We start from the raw sequence: 21,948 nt of genomic DNA, 5'->3' as shown, positions 1-21,948 counted from the left end.
GTGTGAATAGATAGCTAGATGCAATCAAATCAAAGAAAAATTGATGATAGGAACATAATATCATTATTAAAATATTATTTAATTATTCTAATAGTATTATTAGAATATAATTTTAATATTAATAATATTATTTCCATTTCCTACAATAATATATACTGAACATCAATTGCACCTTCACCAAAACTTTTAACCCCCATTTGCACTTAAGTTGGAGTAGAGAGGATTAACAGAGGTTTTCTATCAAAAATACTAGCCTAAGAAATATCAGCTCCCAGAGATGCCACTGAGGATACAGGTGAAAAGCACCTGCACAGGTACCCTCTTAAAATATTTTACTTACAGGAGATCCCACCTACAGGAGATTTAAATATGGCCCTTTCTCTTCCATCCAGTCAAATTTTACATTATCTGAACCTTTCAAAATACCTTTACTTGTGGAGCAGGTAATAATATTGTCTTTTCAAGAGACTGGAATTGCCACCTTTTCTGTACTGCTGTGATTGACTTTTAGTGAAATGATTACTGGAGCACCTTTATTATCTCTGAGACATTTCCAGTCTGTCCTTGACTCACATAACCTGAATAATGTGTGTGAGCTGCCCCAGTGTGGGCAGTGCAGGTCCTGGCTCACATCTTAAGGAGGCAGTAAGGTCCCTGATTATAGTTAAATATCTGCAGCCACATGGCTGGGAAACAGGGATGGTACTGACCCCTCTTTTGGTGCTCTTGGAAATTCTGCCTTTCACAGCCTTTATTATTGTTGCCACTTAACTGTTTAGGAGAGGAATAAGAAAAAATAGATTTCACATGTCAGATGTCAGTAAATTGATTATTGCACTTCTGAAAGACATGCAGTTGATAGAAAATTAAGCTGATATAGGAACCTTCACATAACAAGACTTCTTCAGCTCTTATCCTAAAGTGCAATAATAATATGTACTCCCCACATGCAACAATCACTTTCACAATTCACCATGTTGAAAAATATTTAATTTAGAACTCTTTTTGGTTTGTGGGTTTTTTTTCCCCTTTCCTTTGGTTTTTTTTGCTTTTTTTGTTTTGTTTGAGTTTTTTGGTTTTTTGGATTTTTTTCCTCACTAGCATGAGGTTTTAATGTTGAATCCTGAGTTTTGAAGCATGGCTTATTGGATAGATGACAAAACCCAGCATGGCAATTAGCACAGACAAGTCTGAGGGAGCAGAATCCAGCTTCCTTGGCAGCACAGGGAGTGCTATGCCCCAAGGGGTCCATTTTCCCCTTTGCTTGCAGAAACAACTGCACCATTTCCTCATGCTGAGGCTCAGTTAGAATTCAGGAGCAAATGGGGAGAAGTCATTGACAAGTTTTTTCCAGCACAGAAAGTTAACTTAATTTGCAAGGAGATTGTTTTTTTTTGTGCAAAAACCACCATGATATCTGACATGAGGAGTTTTCTTCTGAGACCTAAATTGTTTTCACCAATTCTTACACCACCATTTGCTTCGCTCTCCTTAATGGTTCAGTTACCAAATGAGATAGAGGAAAATACTCTCATATCCCTTTAAAATTCCAGGAATAATTAACCTCCAAAATAAACTTTTGTTCTACTTTTGGAGGAATCATTAAGCAATAATGGAAACAATAGACTTTTTAATTAAACTTCACTGGAGAGGCAATTCTGGTATTTGCTGAGCTCGTCAGATGCTTTGATAGCATTTCCCAGTTTTGCTGGCATTTTGCTGCTTTTTCTCCCTGACCCTCCCTGAACCCTAGCTTTATTTAGGGAATCTGGATGTTGACAAAGGTGTTCCCAGCAAAGAGAGTTTTACATCTTGCTTGCAGACACTTTGTGGCTGCCAGTGTCACCTTGGGTGAGCTGCAGGCTGCCTTGCTGAGCTCGCAGCGGCAGGTCGGCTTCCAGAGGAGGGAACATCCATCCTTCAGACTCGGTCCTTGGCTCTCTGCTCGTGTTTTCTGAAGTCCTGACTTCTCCAGGAGCAAGCCAGATTTCTGAAGGTGTTTCCACTCTGTTTAAAATTGTCCCTTGACATTGGAAGCACCGTTGCTGACCTCCCCAGTCTGTGCTGAGGACTCGCAGGTGCTTCGAGGAAATCAACCTGCGAAGGATCCGCTGGGGAAAGAGCAAGGAGGAGAAACACCAAAATGAGCAGCTCTAGATTTTATCTCCTTTTGAATAGTCTGTACAAGAGCAGAGAAAAAGCACAGAGTAAGAAGTGGGTGAAAGGGGCAGAGAAGTAAATTAAGATGTCAGAGGCAGCAGAGCATGATGAGTTTGGGAAGTCTGTGTTAGACAAGCCTCATGCTTGAAATGTGTGAGAGGAAGCTGCCAGAAAAGGACACACACAGAAAAGTGGTCAAAGATGGGCCACAATTAGATCTATATTTAAATTTATTTTAATCTATATTTAGATGTTAGTGAGGGTGGTTAGACATTAATGGGTTTTCAAATCTCAGAGTGAAATGGGTATCAGGAGCTGAAATAAGAGCAGCTCATCCATACTCCCCAGGGGAAAATAAAGAGAGCTCACCTTCCACAGCTCCTTTGGGTGTAACAGAAAGGAAATCTGCTGCCAAACCCTGTCATGTTCCAACCATCTGCAAACACAAAATGATGAAGGCACCAATACAAGCCTCTGTTAGTGGGTCAGCTCTCCTAAAAATGGGGTTTTTATCTTGGGTAGACAATCCAGAGGTAAAGGTGGGAAGGAAGGAGACAGCTCAGACACAGTGCAACAATTACACCTTCTCACCCAGTCAGGTAACAGAGTGTAAGGAAAAGCCTTATGAGCTCCTTGTGGGGAAGGGGAAACCTGGGTTAGACAGGTATCCTGAGGTACTGTAAAAAAGGATCTCAGGAAAGTACCAAAAATTGTACTAGGAGATTATTGTGGAAAGCCAGTTATAAGTAATCAATAATTGTCTGGATGTGCAGAAAGCCTTGGCTGTGAAAAATCATCCAAAGGAAAAAACTGTTTACTGTATTATAAAAACTAGTAGTACTATAAAAACTATATAAACTAGTAGTACTATAAAAACTATATAAACTAGTAGTACTATAAAAACTAGTCCTTTAAGATCAATGTCTGTTTTAGATCTCATAACTTATCTCTGCAGTTATCCAAAAATTGCAGTTACAATTTGTCCATTGCAGCTATGGTAAAAATTAAAAATAAACTTTTTTTATCCTCTTCTACCACCTGTTTAAAGAATGGCATTCAGACCTCATATAATAAATGCAAAATATATAAATAGTGTGTTTGGGTTTTTTAATTTCACTAAAGAGAAAATAATTTGTTACTTGAAAATTACAGTTTTCAAACACCAGGAGTTTAATTTCTGACCAGGTGATTTTAATGGGAGTGACATTGGATTACTGCCAGGCATTTCATGAAAAATATCCCCTTAAGTGTCTTCATTACAATTATGAAAACAGTGCAGTTCAGCTAAATCTAAAAAACTTATCCCTAAGTAATCGTGCCACGACTTTTCATTATGGCGCATTAGTTTAAAGCACACGTTGAACCCAGGCCAAATCAATACTTGATTTAAAGAGGAAGAATGGAAAGTTTTGTAAAAGTCTGGAGGTGTCAGCGTCTGTACATCTCTTTTCCCCAATAAAAATGCATTGCAGTAGAATTTTCTATCCCAGAAAACATTTGGTTGGCAGGTTCTAAACACACAAAACTCAAACCTGACGCAGATGCTTTATATAAAGCCTGGAAATCCAGCTGAGACTCACAGCTGCAGGAGGGACATTTGAATAACAGAATAAATAGGGGGGCATTTTCTGACTGACCAGCTCATTTCTCAACTCATGTAATTTGAGAAGTGCCGAGTTTCCCCTTCCAAATCTTCCATCATCCAGAGCACACCTAGCAGAGTCTGATCTAATCCTTCCAGGAGTTAATTTCCTTTGTGTTCAGCAAAATGTTCAAGACTGACTATTTAATCTTTTGTCTGTTATATGAGCTTTTAGAATGGGTTCAGAGTATAGCAGTTTTTATAGTGGTTTTACTGTTTATTCTGATCTACGTGAAATCTCACTCAAATATTTTACTTAATGTTAAAATCCTATTTTTATGCCTCTTCCAGTAACATTAACAAATATTGTATTAGTGCATGGCTAAAATATTAGCATTAAATGCATGTTAAATACCTGGATGATTTCTAGGCTGAACTTCACCTTCACCTGTTGCTGTTTAACATTCATCAATCCCTGGGTATTGGAGGAGAGTTCAGTTTTTCTTCCTAATTTCTCCCTTACACAATTTCAGCTTTCAGACTCTGTGGCCTTTTGGGGGAAATATTCTCTTTCTGGACATACGTGTTGCAGTGCTGTGGCCATGGAAACTGGAGTCCCAAACAAGAAGGAAAAGCAGAACAGGAGTTTCTGCCTCCTCCAAGACCCAGCACTAAGTTCCAAATCATCTTCTGCACTTCCCTTCTCTTCCAGATAATTGTTTGCTTCCAACTATTTATTTTTTCTCTTGAACTTGTTTAGTTTTCATCTTAGTGTTCAACTATTTTTAAAGGTATAAAGATTGATTACATTCTCTCCCTTTCTTTTTAGCTGCCATTTGTCACTGCTGTGAAAAACATCAGCACGAAGGCTACTTCTATTAAATGGGAAACACTATAATTCCCATGCAATTTGTCCTTGTATAAGGAACAAACAAAAAAAAAGGAAAAAAAAAAAAACAAAAAAAGAAGAAGAAATAACATTTCCTCCATGGCTAGATTTGATTTCCCCCATAAATCCACACCTTCACACATCCCACCCACACATCATTTCATCCATGCTGCCGAGTGAGTGAAACGCCACGGACTGCAAGGAAATATTTCAGAAACAATTGCATTTATCTTGTGAATGGCACCCTCTGATTAGCTCCCTTATAATCAATCACACTGATATCTGATTCACAAAAGCCCAATCTGTAAGAGCAATTCGATGGAGACCTTAAAAGAACAGATTAAAAGGTTTGAATACTTGGAGAGAGTAATTTAAAAATATTTAAAGGAAATTACTTTTTAATTTTATGTATTCATCTATTTGTAAGTTAATGAAATTAATGAGGCAAGAAATGAAATGGAAATTCCACAACTTTGCATTCCTACAGTTAGTTTGTTTGCCCCAAGCAAGCACAGAAAACCATATTTACTACCATTCTGGTGCTAAAAATAATAAATAGTGTATAATTGCAAGAGTAATTCTATTACATATTTTGCCCCTTTTCTCTCATATAATCTACAAATATCCTAAATATCTCCCTGAAGGAGTCTCTGGTCAGCATGAGGTAGAAATTCTACTGTAAATGTGTAAAAAGTGGCCCTGGAAAAATCAAGCATTTCTATTAAGACTGTTTTTTTCCCTTCTGCAAACAATATCTGCTCAGCATTCCGTGTCAGCCTAACTCTGAAATGAATCATTTGTGGAACTGAAAGCTGTGGCCTAAGAGCTGTGAAAAAGGCAGCTTTCAGAAGATGTGTGTGCACTTGAAATGTTTTCTTCCTGCTTCAGATGGGGAGAGATTTGCTCCTTCCCTTCCTCCTAGCTCGGAAAAAATCAACACAATCAAAATAAATATAAGAAATGGGCTGAGACTCAACCTGCAGCTCCTTTCCCATCACTGAACATCTGTAAGTTTTGATCAAGCACCCAAGCTAAGGAAGAATTCCAATGATTGATCAGCCCAGGTACTCTAACGAGGGAGCTGGGCAGCATCTCCTCCTGCTGACATCTTCCACAGGTCATTCCTGGTGGGCTGCCATCCTGATTTCTTTTGCTTATAAAAAAATCATAATTCACCATCCCAGTGCAGGGACACACCGATATACACAAGGAATTGGGTTTTAGGGTCTTTGGTTGGGTGATGTTGTTCTGCCATAGGCAGGACCACACCTCTGGGTTAGGATGGGTTATGGGAGACTCCTAACAGACAGTGGCTGACATTTTCTTGTTGTTTAGGCCCAAAAATCTATTGTCAGTGGGTGCAGACACAGAGTAAGAGAATAAAAACTGTCAGTGTTGAAAGGAGGCAGGGACAGGAACCACTGCTCTTGAAAATTCTCCTCAGAAAAGTTAGGAAGGTCATTAAATAAAGCCTTGCTCAGGGAGGTGCTGATATTTGAAAAAGTTCTGAACTTCAGGATCTTACATTATTGCTCATGGCCACTTGGTTGAACCCTAAGCTCCTTTTTAAGAACATCCTTAGAAGGATCAAAACGGGGAACAAGCAAAGCATCAAAATCTGAGTGATTACATCTAAAATAAAAGGGAGTCAGTGCAAATATTCAAAGAAAGTGAAATCATCCTGGCCTAGCCTTTAGGTCTTGTGAGTAACAAAATGATAACTTTTCAGAAAAGTAAGAAAAAGTACATCACCAGGGCAGATGTCCCAAGCTAATATAACACCAACAGAACATATTTTACTTTTACTGGAAGCCACGAAGCACTTAATTAAAAAGATCAAGTTGGCAAGAAGCCTTTTTATTAGTTATATCTAATTATAAGCAATTGCTGTAGTATTAAACAGGTAATACAGCAAAAGTGTCACTTATTGTTATGAGATTCTGTGTAGTTTAAAGCCCTGTTTAATAATACCAACAACAGTGATAATAACATTAATGTACAAAGCAATAGCTGGAAGCTTATGAGGTCGTTGTCCCTCTTGTCCTGCTCAGAAGGAATCCTACTGGCAATTTTGGGTCTCCAATTGGACTTGTAGCACTCAAACAAATAGAACATCTCTAAGTTGCAATATTTTGGTCTCAGCCCATGAAATAAGAATGTTTTCAAGCATGTCTGTATCTCTTGCTCTTGATTCCTGATCCTTGGAGACCAGGATGCAGCATGGCACCATCCCCAGGATCTGAGCATGGGAACATGCTTCACACTGGTCTCTTTTTTAAAGAGTGGTTTAAACCAGGTGGGTTTTTTAAGATAGAATAACTCCTCTAAAATGAAAGCAGCATTACAAAAGCAGCAGACATTTGGCATTTAGATGCTCATTAGTTGTAGGCTGGGGTAACAAAGGCATCAGTCTGGATTTGATAAGGAAATCCTGTAGGTATTTATTCTCCTAACTTTTCCTGCTACCTTTACACACAGACCCTGACCCTACACCCCTTCCTGTACCCCATTTCTCTCCTGCCCAGCAGGAATCCAAAATCTCACCTGACCTTTGAGTTCCCTTCTTATTTCCCTCATGCCCCACTGCAATGCTGACCACAGTGGTGATTATATTTCAGGTCTGGTGGTGGCCCACGTGCCTGAATGGTCATCAAACTTTAACAACTTCCCATCATTTCTAGCCAAAATTATACTAATGGCAAGCTGCACAGAACTCAGATTTATATCAGATTTATAAGGAAGTCAGATTTATAAGGAACAATTTCAGACTTCCACCCAAAATTCATAAATTCAGCACAAACAGATTCCTGGAGCCATCCCTGTTAAGTCAGCTGTGAATATCTGTGGGTAAGTGTAATTGCTTATGTAAGTAAAATAAACAAAATAAAGTAGCAGATGACATCATATCTTTACTAACACAAAAATGAATCTTCAAAGTAGAAATAGGATTCAGAACGAATTTGTGGGAAAACAGAATCTTGCCCAAGATGCTAAAAAAGGTTTGAGCACATTAACAGTGCCCAGCAGTGCAATAGTTCATCCCCCTGTTTGCAGCAGCCCACCCTGAAAATCTCAGGCCTTGCTGTGCAAGACAATTGACTTGAAGAGGGTTTGGACCAAATTGAGTCAGGTCCATGAAAAAATTCTACTGAAAGAAACCTCTTATTGTATATTTGATTTTAGATTTGAAGGACAAACCCTTTTACAGCTTAAATCTAGCCAAATTTTTACTTTATGATCTTTACATTATTTTTACAGAGAGAGATTTTGACTTCAGAGCCTGTAAACCAACAAGGTGTCTTGATATTGTCATTGACACAAATTATGTGTAAAGTCATGCTATCTCCTTTGATTCTTTCTCATTGAAATTGGCATCATTGATACTAAATATATTGACATCTATGTGATTTTAGGTGCACCAGTGCATCCTTAGGTATTTATTATTTTTGTATTTCTCACTGCTATGTTGTGTTTTTCTCGGCAGCAGCTTTCTCACCTCTGCTCACGTCATTGTCTGATACAATTAATCAGCAGGAAATGCTGGTCTCTACAGTCAGTGACTCATAAATATTATAAACACTCCTTCAGTGCATCCTGAAAACATAAAAATAAGGATATCAAAGCGTTTTTCTATGAGTCATGCAGTTACTTCTATGGAACCAAAAATACATCTTGTCTTCATGTTAGAAAAAATGCATCTTTTTGGCAGAGTTTGATTTCCAGAGAAGGAATTCACTGTATTTCTGTAATTCTGCTTGTTCTTCATTTGCTTTATGGATGATTATATTCAGATTATGGTTATTGTAATGACTGAATCTTTATTTCAATGACAGTTTGAGAATGAACTATCTGAATTTGCTCAACAGAAAATAAATCCACAGTAAATAACAAAGTACCTTTGTCTTATGAAGCAAACTAAATAATGGATTCAAACTTCCTCGAGAAGAAGTGTGGAATGTTTTCAAAATGTTAATTTAGAAAATTGGATGCTCACATTTGTTTCCTACGTTTCAGGCTGATCTGCAAGTGGAATCACTTCTCAAAGCAGGAATGAGAAAAAATAAAGTTTTCAGAAATACTTAGAGTAAACCTAAGTAATTTTTTTCACCTTGAAAATAATAATTAATAGTGATATAAACCCATGTCAGTGCCTGATAGTGTGTTTTCCTACATACTGGCACCTTTTGCAGTGTGATCTTAGCTCCACTGAAGTCTGTGGTACAAAATAAAATCCCTCAGTGCAAAAACACAAGCACACTGTGAAAAAAAGGGGTGCTTTGTAAAAAAAGACCTGGAAAACACAGCACGCTTTTTCTTTCATCCTGCTTTAGCATTTTTACCTCTGTGAGCCCTCAGAAACCTTCAGCTTATTTTTCATGGAAATTATGAACACCTTTCTCTTGTCTTTTAACCATCCACCAATGCAGAAGACAACTCTTCTTATTTGCAAAGCAGAGCTTTAGAGCTATTATTTCTCCCCCAAAAAAACATAATATAGGCAGCAGCAAACTTTTTGTTTTTGTGATCCTCACATTTTGCTCCAAAATACTGCAATCTTTGAAATGAATGCTGGAGCTGGAAGAGTCCTACATTCCCAATCCCCTCAATAAGGCTGAGATTTCTTTAGTGGCCCCTGCCAATAAGACATGACATTTATTTTGGCCAGGATTCATATGTGTTGACAAGGGAATGAGCAAAGTCCTAACCCACTTTATACAGGCCATGAAATATTCCCATCAAAGGGCTGCACTGCTAAACTAAGACTGACTTTAAGAGGTGAAGAATGCTGTATAAGCATGATTCCTTGGAGCAATTATAACCTTCAAAAGGCGACCGTGTAACAGGATTTAATCTAGAATAAGAAAGAAAAGACCTACATTCTTGGGTCACATATGAGATAAAGCTCAAATTCTGCATTTTTAATTTTTTCTCCCAAGAAATGATTTGAAGAACATTCACTTTATTCAACTGCCAGACCTAAATCTTTCCAAGCTAATACACTGCTTCCTTTGATCCTGCTTTGGCGCAGGCACAATCTGCCTCATTGTAATCTGAATCCTCTCTTTTGTTTTCTGTTTAACATCAGACACTTTAAGGGAAGAATAAAAGTCCCTGTTCCACACAGGTCTCAAAAACCTCTTTGCATCATTTGGCTTTACCTCTGAAACTGGCAGGTCTCACAAGTGTAGGACTCCAGCTATGATTTTCCAGTGATTTCTGGAAGTTTCCCTGTCCCACAGCTCTCGTATTCACAAACCTGCAGTTTGCACCCATGAATTGCTCTCTTCCCTTACCTTCTGGAAAACACAAAATCTGTACAAATATTAAATTCTTCCAGCTCTCCATCACACCAGGATGGTCGGGTTGGGGTGGCTGCCATGAACTCAGACCCTCAGATTATTCACCCTGACACCCAAGAAGTCGAGCCTTGAACCTGAGCTCCCTATCACTGACTGCAGCTGGGATTTGTGGCTCCACTTCTCCGTATCAAGGAATCATTTCTCTTTTCTGAGACCAGCTGGGCTTTGCAAAATCATTGTCACATTTTCAAAAATGTTCATAGATTTCCTCCATATAGTCATTAAGTATTGCCCAGGCTCTGACCAAGCTGTGACAGAGTCCAGTCCTGCTCACAGAGCAAGGTCACAGTGCTGGTTTTGGAAAACAAATCCCAGCACAAAGTCCATCCCTGCAAGTGACCAGATACTACAAGAAGTTTTGTGATGATGAATCCTTGGGGCTATCCTTCTGTTGGTACAGCAAAATCACAGAGTAAAAGAGCATTTTGGGGTGAAATGACCTTAAAAATCATCTGGGTCCAACCCCCAGCCGAGGGCAGGGACACCTTCCACCAGACCAGGTTGCTCAATGTGTCATCACATCTGTCATTGTATCTTGTCAGAAAATCTGTGTACTGCTCCTCACTAAGGAGCAATACTCCTTTTAATTGCTCTTTTAGATGTGATGGGCTCAGGTATTCCTCACTACTTTGACAGAAAACTCTACGGTTTTTAATTTGTTTTTGTTTACTGACACAATTTCAAGGAATTTGAACATGCCTCTATTATGGAGAAATCCTCCTGTTGGAATTTTGGTTATTGAGAATTTCAGATTTTTTTGTGTTGACAGATATTGATTTTTAAGAGAATATCATATTTGACTTGAGGTTGTAGAGAAGGTCTTTAAAATTGAATAATACATCTAAGATTATAGGTGTAGAGTTTAAATAGAAGCGTGTAAATATTATTAAGTAGAAAACTTAAAAGTATAAATTTTTAGAATATAGTAATATATATAAAGTAAAATTTTTAAGGTAGAAGCTATTTTTTTTAAATTAATTTAAAAAAATTTTTTTTTTTTGCATGGCTGAGGATTTAACAATTTGCAAATCCTTAACAATTTGACTATGCAAACCAAACATTTTCTGAGTGCAAAAGCACTGCACATTCTTGCCTGGCTTGCTCAGAGGAATATAAATGAGTGGGTCAGATGGGAATCTTTATTCTTTCGTTTTTAAATATCTACTAATGAAGCAATTGTCAGTAGGCTGAGTCATAATGTAAATGTGTTTCTGACCAAAGGTCTGAGTGCTCCAGCACACTTCAGAGTATCCGGAGGAGTACATCTAATCTGCATCCACTCTAGTTATTCATCAGACTCCTGCAATTATCTCAAGAGTGCTGGAAGGAAACAAGCAGACACAGGGAAATTCTTGGAGTAACTTTTGATCTAACTGAACTGAAGCTGCTGCTTCCACTACAAGAAATATTCTTTACAGAAGCCAAAAACAATTACAGCAAAATATGTTAGAGTTCATCCTGGCGTCAAAAAGGTGGCTAGCAAGTGTTTAGAATAATTTCTGCTGGAAGGAACATTTAAAGGTCACCTAGTCCTACCCCCTGCAATGAGAAGGGACATCTTCAATCAGATCAGGCTGCTCATCCTGTCCTCTGAAAGGATGCATAAGTCCATCCCTTCTGATGCACAGGGGAGGGAAAAGAGCCACCAAACGAGAGGGAAAAAAAAGAGGGAACAATGGCATTAATACAAAGAAGAACCAGCACATTTAGTTCAAATCCTTCAACATGATGAAAACTAACAGAAACTGAGCTGCAAGTTATATTTGAAATTAATACAGAGTAAAATCATAATATATGGTGAGAAGATTTAGCATTGCTCCTGTGAGAATAATGACACTGTGCCTTCCCCTTAAGAGTATGGATCATTCATAATTGTTACTCCAATTTAAAGGCTTCTGGACACTTCTCAAGTACCTTCTCTAGATGGTGGATATAAGAAGGTGAGAAGTTTTATAAATATTTAGGAAAAGTAGGGACAGCTAGCAAACAGAAGGAGGAGAGAGCAAGAAAGAGATGCTAACCTGGTAAAAAGAGAGACTGGGATATTTGGTAGCTTCTCCTGCAAATCCTGGAATGGTTTGCAGAGTTGAAGACCTCCCCTGAAAGGCTTTTCCAGAGCAAAGATATATTTGCAGTTTGGTTAGTCCTGAAATCAACCTGTGCTTTCCTATAGGTCTACACATCCTCACATCTTCCTTCCACAATTTCAAAATATGCAACCACAGTATTTATTTCCTTAATGTTAATTGTTGTCAAAGGCCATGATCTGCTTTTGCAGCCAGGGTACATTTCTGTGCAGCCTCTGAGCTGGAAAGGAACTGAAGCAGAAGGAAGGATTTTTCTGGACCAGCCTGCAAGGACAAGAGATTTTGGCTGTGCAAACAGGCTCTGACTCTCAAGTAGGTATGTGCATTGCTTGCAGTGTTTCCAACATTTTTAACTTTGGATTGCCACCAACTAGTAAACTTTCTGTGTGCCTGTGCACATTAATTCTTTTCCTCACTCTAAACTTCCTCACCTTCAGGGAAGAAATGTCTTGAGATTATGTCAGGAAAAGAAACACACTTGGCCCTAGGTCTAGGTCAAACATTGACTTGAAGAAACAATAATTGTGTCAGTAAATTATTTCTGGCACAATATCTGTCACCTGTTTCAGAAGAGTTGAAGGCAAACATGCCCATTCCTCAGCTTAAACAAATCTGGCCTCCATGCTGCTCAGCTGGCACAAGATGCTTCTATTCCTTTTCTGATTTTTTTTTTTTTTGTTTTAATCAAGTTTTAAAAGGTCCTTGTTGCCAGGTTTCTAAACGAGCCATTTCAAGCCAACTTCTGGTTTCTTCTTTGTTTTCTCAGGGGGAATTGGGGGGCTTCACCCTGAGGGAGTAAGAGTCATTCTCCTGTGCTCGTGTCTCCTCCTCTGCTGGAGAGTCAGTGTCTGGGAAGGTTTTAAAATCTGGGGAGTTGGAAGGGACTAGGAGTCAGAGTACTCAATGAAAGTATTTGTGTAACACTAGGAAATCAAAATCCCAGATGATGTTAACATTATTGTATAGGAGAATAGCAATACTGAATAGATGTAGCCACACACCTGCTCATTTTAAATCAACTGTTCAGGTCTCACCAAGTGCAGCATGTTCTTCTGTTGATGCTTGTGCTAGTTTGAAGCTCAAGTGCAATGTTATTATTAGTTGCTTCTCAGTTGCTTTCTCACTTCACCCGTTTCTGAAGGATTTTAGACCAATCTTGGTTTTTTTCATACTAAACGAGGAAAACCAGATGGACGAGATGGATCACAGACAGCCTTGAAATCGTGCTTGTTCTCCAAGGAAGGGATGAAATCCTGCAGTTATATCATTTATGAGTGGCTGTTTACTTTTACTGCCTCATAACCAGGCCTTGGGATCCATTAATGACTAGAAATCACACACCCTGGAGCCACCATTTATGCAAACTTCAGTGAGCAAAAAGAAGAGTCATCTGTATCTTTCATATTATACTATGGGAGAATAATAATATCAAATAACCCAGAATATGCTGCAATGCAAAAGTATCAGCTGCAGGTCTGCATACAAAAAAAGAAGACACATAAAACTTTACAGTCGATGTCTTTTTAATATTCTAAATTAACACATAAGTGTAAAAAACTACTCTGCCTGTGTCCTGTTAGCCAAGGAGGGCAGAGGTCTAATGTTTCATCTCATAAATCTATTTTAAGAAATAAGAAAACCTGCCTTTGAGAGGTATGTCAATGCAAAAATAATTATTGCATGCAAGCCCCTCAGCATAAAATGAAATTAGACAAGAAATAAGGGAAATGAAACAATACTATTTGAATGATTAAATCAATTTTGGCTGGGGTCATGTTGCATTAAGGGAAGACATTATACAGGCAGGACTATATTTTCCCTTCCTGTCAAGAGGACTGCAGCTCATTTGACTCCTACATCTCAGCAGTACATGTGCCACCCAGGAATGTTATCTCCCAGTGCCATTTTAGTAGGAAATGAAAGCTGTTCCTCTTCAGTGCAAACCTCATCACTGTGACCCAGGGATTGTTGAGTTTGGGTTTTTTGAAGAGGTTGTACTAGCAGTAACCTCAGCAAATTCAATTATCAAGGGCAATCATATCTCCCCCCTCAGTGTTTGAGCAGAGAAAAGTCTGATTTTGTAAACAAGTTCTCCTCTGAGATCCTTTAGCCCTTCCTGTAGCAATTCCAGGCTGGATTCACCCTCTCTGAAGAGGGATAGCAGTCAAGGTATGCAGCAACACACTTCAGGGTCTTACTCATTATTGCCTAAATACTTAATTATCTTCACTGGGAAGAGCCTGCAATTACAGCCCCTCAGAGCAGTTTGTAAGCAGCATGCAGCTGAATATCTTATATTTTCTCTGGTGTCAAACTGATGACTTCATCACCATCTCCTCTACCTGAAATAATTTTCCATCTTGTAACATATCAGATGTGCTGCTGAAACTCAACCCCCAAAATATTATTTCATTTTTCATTTTCTTTTTTTTTCCCCAAAACACATCATGTCTAAAAAAATCATGATGATTTAGAGGTAGTAAATTTATAGAGCATTTTGCTTTATTGCCTCATATGAATTTTTTTCATTCTGAGTGCAGTTAGAGGTGAGCCCAGCAGTGATTTCACATCTTGCCTCAAACCTTTTTTTTTTTTCTTATCCTTCTAGGAGTTGAAAAGGCTGCACCAAGATGTCTAGGCAGTGTTTGTGTGAAGCTGTGTGTCAATAGATTATTTAGGATTAAATTATTATTTGTGCACATGGTTGGCATCAAACAATTAGGCTGAGGAAAGGCTTGGGTTTGGGACCATGAATCTGCAATTTGTTGGATGGATTGCTGTCAGATGGTACCCAGGGAAGGAGTTTAGAAGGATTCAAATGAGTGATGAGCCGTGGGTGTGGATGGACAGGAGGCTGACTGAGCATCAAATAAGGGCAGTGAGGCTCTTGCTCCAGGCCACAACAGGAACTGCAGAGCTTGGGAGGAAAACACTGCTGTGACTGGGTCTTTCCATCACCACCAGGATTATTGGATTTTCCTGTTCTTAGCAAACAGGGCCTAAAGAGCAAAGGACCACAGGACAGTTGTGATATTCCAAGGAACAAACTCGGAAAATCAACACTCATCAGTTTAAACATCTCAATCTATTCTATCATTTATTCTGCCTATTCTGTTTGTAAACTCCATTAAAGTGAATTAACAAACTATAATACTGAAGGCAGACAAGAAATCTAATTATCTTTTGTCTCAGAGCACCATATGCTTCTTTTAACTTCAAATAATAGGCTGAAAAACATTAGTATTTTAAATGAATCTTTGATGAAGTCGAACAAGAGTGAGGAAAAAAAAAAAATAAGCTAACCAATCCCTTCCAGTTATATTGGTTTTTTTTGCTAGATGGGTTTACCTTTTTCACATGCTTGTTTTGCAGCATACCAAAGGGCAAATGAAAACAGGTGACAGGGTTAGTCACTTTTATGTCAGACATCATTTTGCTCCCAGCTGTGGCCCTGAGGAAGGTTTTGTTCATTGGTTTCTTTATTATTACTGTATTTTTGGCATGCTCATCTAGCTGCAAAAGCACCAGATGTCTCCATTGACTTTTTGAATAAACAAGCAAACTAGAAAATTATAATAATTTTAAATCCCTTCATATGCTGCACGCATAAAGGAGGGTCCTGTTCTTCGGGATTTATTTTTTCCTCCAAAATGTTACACCTCCAAAAATAAAAAAAAGCAAACAACACCCCAACCCACCAAAACAAAACAACCCCCTGGAGCCATGCTTTCTCGTGGCTGATGGCAAGGGTGGATCCAGTGGCTTGGAGAGCATTTCCTCAAAAAGTGGAACCCAGGCACTGCCCCTGCACCCTGCTGGTCTGTGAGCACCAGGGACAGCGAGGCTGTGTGGGTGCAGAGCCCCCCCAGCCATCCCTCCACCCAGGAATATTGGCTGTCCACTTCTCCAGGGGCATCTGGAAGGAGGAGGAACCTGTATGGAAAGATAGTGAAAAATATTTCTATTAAAAATATTTCTATTAAAATATTTCTATTTAAATATTTCTATTAAAATATTTCTATTAAAATATTTCTATTAAAAATATTTCTATAAAAATATTTCTATTAAAAATATTTCTGTTGCTTAGCTCACTTTTGCTCACTTTTTCTTTTCCCTCTTCCCTGTTCACAGGTTTTACATCAGAGGAAACTGGTTTATCTGTGCAGCTCTTTCTATCAGCAGCAGCGATCAGAATTTTTTTAAATGCATTATTAGTATGCTGTAGGATAATCCACAAGTAAACTTAGAGGGTAAAAAAATGGCTGTTTACAATACTGATGATAAAAAAGAAAAAATCTATTTTAGATACTTGGCAAGACTCCTTTGTGCTTTGTCTCCAGGCAGGAAGAGAACAGGAACCATTTGGTGTGTGTGTGCTGGTACTGGAGCCATGGACCACACCAGCTCTGCTTCATGAAACCATTCTGCACTCTCCAGGTGATTAATAAAAGGCTTTATGGTTTTAATTTAAAGGAGGGAAAGGTTTTCATACATTTGCTTTGGTTTTCTTTTAAAGGATTACTCACATTCTTTCCAAAAGAAGCTGGCAATACTTTTTCTTGGAAGGGAAATTAATTATAACAGCAACTTCTGGTTTCATTAAATATATTAGTACTTTAATATTTTATATTTGGTTAAGATCTGAAAAGAGAAATAAAAGCTGTTAAATCTTTAGCACATCACTTCAATTTCCTCAGAAAGTCTGGGGAAGCAATTCCATCTATTCTATTCATTACATAAAGGAAAAGAGGATTATTTCAAATGTATTCAGAGACCTTAACTATGCAATATCCTGGTGGAATTTGCATGTAATGAAGATTTTAGACCAAATTCTTCTTTCAGATAAAGTCACAGTGGTATTTTTTGATTTCAGGACTGGTTCTAATCAAATCAGATCTTGATCACATTGAGCTCTGGCAGGTTTTTGGGCAATGCCTCCTTCCCTGCTTGAAGAACTGCTCTCGTGGGTCAGTCCTGCTCTGTGTGGAGTCTCAGGGACCATCAGTCACCTGCTATATCCTCTGATTCTGATTCATATTCCAAGGATATGGAATTTAGATAAAGAAATTCAATATTGGTTAACAAAAGAATCTTACTGAAAGCAATAATCCACAAATAAAAATATGTTTTCTAGCCCTTAGAAAGCCCTTTTCTAGTTTCACCTGCAGGGGAGGCACACCTGACTAATACAAGTTCCAGACTGAAAATAAATATTTTCCTTTCTGAGCATTTCATTCGGATCCTGACAGTTCTTTCACAATCCTTTGGGTTTTCATCTCTGCACTTCAAATACATTATTCCAGGTAATAACTACAGTATTTACCATTTTTATCTCCTCTCAGTGGTGCTATGAAAGTACTTTTTGGAGGTCTAAAACGTTTCTTGCAGAGCATCTGAGGGGCACTGCAGCCCCTCTCAGCTGGAAGGGGGTGCTCAGGACATTTCTGACCTTTTTACCCTTTTATCAATGAGGCTTTTGTATACTCACTTTACAATTACACCATCCCTACCAGTCTTATTTGTGTTTCTCTATAAAGTCTCTCTGCTGCTGAATCTCTTAGCAGTGATTTTTTTTTTGCAGCTGGCCTTGCTTTTTTGGGCTCTGCATGTTCTATTTTCCTGGAATGAGTCTCATACCCCTTTTGAAATGTGGGATGCTGTCAAAGGGATGGATACTGACTGCATCCTCACACAAAACTGCTGAGAAATACACACAAAACTGAGCTCACCCCTGGCTGGGGAGGACTTAGCCCCATCCCAAGACTACTAGACTAAATACTACTAAAAATAAATGCCAAACTGCCTCCTTTTTAGGAGCTCTACTCCACCTTTAGCCAGGGATGCTGTTCCTGCAGGAGCCTCCATCAGCTGTTGAAATGCAGGAGGTGATGCCTCTCTCCATTCAGGTCCTTCCAGGTGAGATGCACCTGGATGTGGACAGGTCTAGGAAGCCTCAGGTGAGAAAACCTGTGCTGCAGTGGGGGCAGCATGCAAAGGACTTTCCTCTTTAATATCTTACACTTATTTTAAGCGGATATGTCCTGAATTGTGCAGTTAAAGACTTTAATCATTGAGGGTGTCTCCTCACTGTACAGTTTTGAATCCCAGACACTTAGGAGAAAGGCTAGAATGAAAATAGCTGAAATCTACTTTTTGAAAAATTAAAAATTTAGGGCTTGGGTTTTTTGGGTTTTTTTTTCCTTTCAGTTGGGTTACATTATCATGATAGGTCTCTTCTAAGTGAAAATGATCTATTCTGTCCCTTTTAATGAGTTCAGTCTTAAGCAACAATTGCACTGGCAGCCCCTCATCCTATCTTTGGGTAACAGCCTGCCTTCACTGCTGAGTGATACTCTGATCAGCTGCAAAAAAACAGAGAAATGGACAATTTCCCCTAAGCCACCATAAATGTTTCCTACCAGGACCCCCGTGATAAGATGGAGCTGCTGATTTCATATTGCAGCTGCATCCCAGACTGGCAAAAAGGAATTGCATGGTGTGGCTGCTTAGGGAGCCCATAAAGCCCCAGTGAGATCTCTGTCCCCACCTGGCCACACCAAGGAATGGACATGATAAATCTTGGATCCCATCCAAGCCCTGCTTTGTGTCTCCAGCTTTCTGTTTGCAGCAGCCGAGCCTTTCAGATTGATCCCGGAATAACGCGACCTCGGGAGATCTTTATTTAAACAAATAGAATTAAGGCTGTAGAGCTATGTGGTTAATGACAGCTCCTGAAACACATTCAGCAGCAATTTGATGTTATTATTGCAGCTAAGTAGTTTCCAGAAGGTCTCAGTTAAATATTTCTCCACTAGCTCATCAAGACAAAGAGTTGACCTCAGCTTTCTTTGGGAGTCCATCAATACGGCTCCTTGCAGAACAGAGGGGCTGTTTAAAACAAAAATAAATCCAAGAACTTTCACCTCCTCCTGTTCCAGATTAGCTGAACACACTGAGTCTGCAGGGCTGCCCATCCCCTGATGGCCCATAAGAGCTGTTTTCATTCTATTTTTAAGGGTAAACTTCTCCATAAAGGTGGGCTGCCTGCTGGGCTCGTGATGGATTTAAGATGTTGGTATTCAGATTAGGGCAGAAGAAGCTAAAAAGGAAGGAAAATATGTTCTAGTCTTGCTGTTGTGTTCAATGAAAGTCTAATCAAATTGGGCTTTTTATTTTTTTTTTTTAAATTGGCATTATTTGTGTTTAGCCTTCATTAGCACAGTTTAAATTGAACAGTTGGTTACAGCAAACCCTGCAGAAACAGGGACATGCTTCAGCTTCTTTGCAAAGGGGCCTGGGGGCTGCATATTTGTAGAGATCCATGGAAAAGATTACAAATATAAAAATACAGATGCTTTTGTGTGAACTTAATTCATATTAGTAATGTGAAGCTATCAATGAGAAGGAAAAAGATTCTGTTAAGAAGGGAGCATCTCTGCACTTGTCAGTGGGACAGAAATGATGGGTATTTCCTTTAGAATATGCACATTGTAAGGCTCACCCAGCCTGGCATTGCCCCAGAGTCTGGGTTCACAATCAGGGACAGATATAGAATGGTTTGGGTCGAAAGGAACCTTGAAGATCATTTTTGCAACTCTCTGCCACGGTCTGGGACAATTTCCACTGTCCCAGGGTGCTCCAAGCCCTGTCCAGCCTGGCCTTGGACACTTCCAGGGATCCAGGGGCAGCCACAGCATCTCTGGGCACCCTGAGCCAGGTCCTGCCCACCTTCCCAGGGAAGAGGCAGAAACACAGACATGAATTTCCTGCAAAGCACAGCTACATGAGGCCTGCATGAAGTTTTGGGAGTGGAATACACATTTTTTGCTGCTTGGCCTCTGTGTTCTTGGAAAGCTTTCCTGGCCCCAGGGAATGGTGTGGGGCTGCCAGGCAGCTCCGGTGCCCCAGCACTCAGAAGGGTTACCTGAGAAAGAGCTACCTGAGCTTTCTCTGCTGCCTGGAACAGTTCCCATGTCCTTCTGTGAAGTTGCCCTGTTATCCCAGGTGTCCTTGTCCACGCCTTCTACTCGCCCTCTCTACTTCTAAGCCTGAACTAATGTAAAACTACGTCCACCAAAACGTCAAGGCCCATTTCCTTCAATCTTCCCTTCATGAGCATTAACTCCTGAAGAGTGTGGGATACACACAGCTTCCTGACTGGCACACAGCCCTCTCCCAATTCCAGATAAACTAACTGCCTGAGCTGCTCTTCCCTCTCCTCAAGGCTGTAGCTTTGCACCAAGCCCTTGATGTCTGGGGACTGAAAAGGTCATGGGAACTCTGATGGCTCACCAGGAATGGGGCACCTCTGGAGGCAGTGCCTGTCCTGGGGAGCCAAGGACAGTGACAAAGTCTGCCACAGGTCCTGCCCACCCATCAGCCAGCAGAGGTGATGGCATTGCAGGAGGAGAGAGCCAGCACTGGAGGAGCAGGACTCACCCCTGTGTGAGTCTCCGCTTGTTCTCCATGATTTAAAAAACAACTACAGAAAAACAAACAAGATTTTCCTTCCAAATATGATTGAAGCAGCTCTGTGGAGCCTTTTACAGCCAGCAAGGGAGCACACTGTGGGTTTGTAATCAGGCCATGCTGCACTGTCAGAGACTGAGTCCTTTCAGCAGCCGTGGCAATGACGTGCGTGTGTTGAAAAGTGAAAAAACAACTTTATGTTTTTCCCCGTGGGGGAAAACACTGAAAGCCTTTTTTCCTTTTTTATATACTAAGAGGTGTAAAAGATTTCATGCTATCTTCAGATGTCAGAGTTAGATTAGGATGTGATGACAGAGGACATAAGGTATTGCTGGACAGTAAAATGCCTGTGGCCACAAGCAAGCCTGTCCTCGTTAATTTTATCTCAACCTCATCTCTCTGATTTGTCACTGGCTCTGAATTCTTCAATCCCTTCTCTCCATAAAAATGTCTAGCTGTCTCTTAAATTCATTTATGTCATTGCCTTTTATGACCTTTCCTGATAACTTGCTCCTTGTATTTTCAATACTGAGTAAAAAGCTCTGCCTGAATGAATTCTCTCATTGGTCTTAATTTCCTAATTTTGAGGGTTTGTGGCTGTCTGTCCAAGTTATTCAATTCTGCACCAATAAGAGCATTATATTTATGGATATTTAGTTTTTTCACTAGCTAAAAAGTCAGCTTTTTTTGCCAGATGTGAGTTTGGAAAGAGTTCTAAAACTATACATATCGATACTGTACCTGGAGCAAGGGACTCTTTAGCAGGGTTGGGTGTGAGCCAGATGAACACAGCCCTGAGTCAAGTTGCTGGCTTTGGCAAGTTCCTTCCCAACCTACTCCTCTCTTCCCCTGTTCTGTGGTTTGTGTGTTTTAAACCATCATCCTCTACTCTGTCAACTGTGAATGCAGCTTCTGCAAAGAGGTTCCTCTTGACTGTCTTGATAATTTTTGCAGTACTTGGAATATTAAAAGGCTCTGAGAAACAGTAATAAAAATACAATGTTCACATGTATCTCTATTCATATGCATCTCTATTCTTTACACCTCAGCTTGGGCTACCTATAAAAGTCTCTCATATGCATTTGCTATTTCCAGACTTTGTGCTCCAGACCAGCTCAAAAGGCTTCATTATTAAAACTTTACCCATTTCATTTCTGTGCAGATTTCATTGTCCGTCATGGCCAATATATCTTCCCTTAATTTTCACTAAGTCCAGCCAGGTAGGTCATGACCAGATTCTTCTATAATCTTTTTATATATTTAGACACTGTAATGAGATCATCATCCAGTGTGCTTTTTCTTTCAGGCTAAATATGCTACACTTCTTGAGTCCCTTTCTCATCCATGGCATAAATTTAACTCCTTACCTTTACCACACTGCTGTAAAACCTGACTGAGGGT

The sequence above is a fragment of the Fringilla coelebs genome (genome assembly GCF_963513975.1).
Source record: "Fringilla coelebs genome assembly, chromosome: 7".
Classification (NCBI taxonomy): domain Eukaryota; kingdom Metazoa; phylum Chordata; class Aves; order Passeriformes; family Fringillidae; genus Fringilla; species Fringilla coelebs.
Note: the sequence above shows the minus strand (reverse complement) of the source record.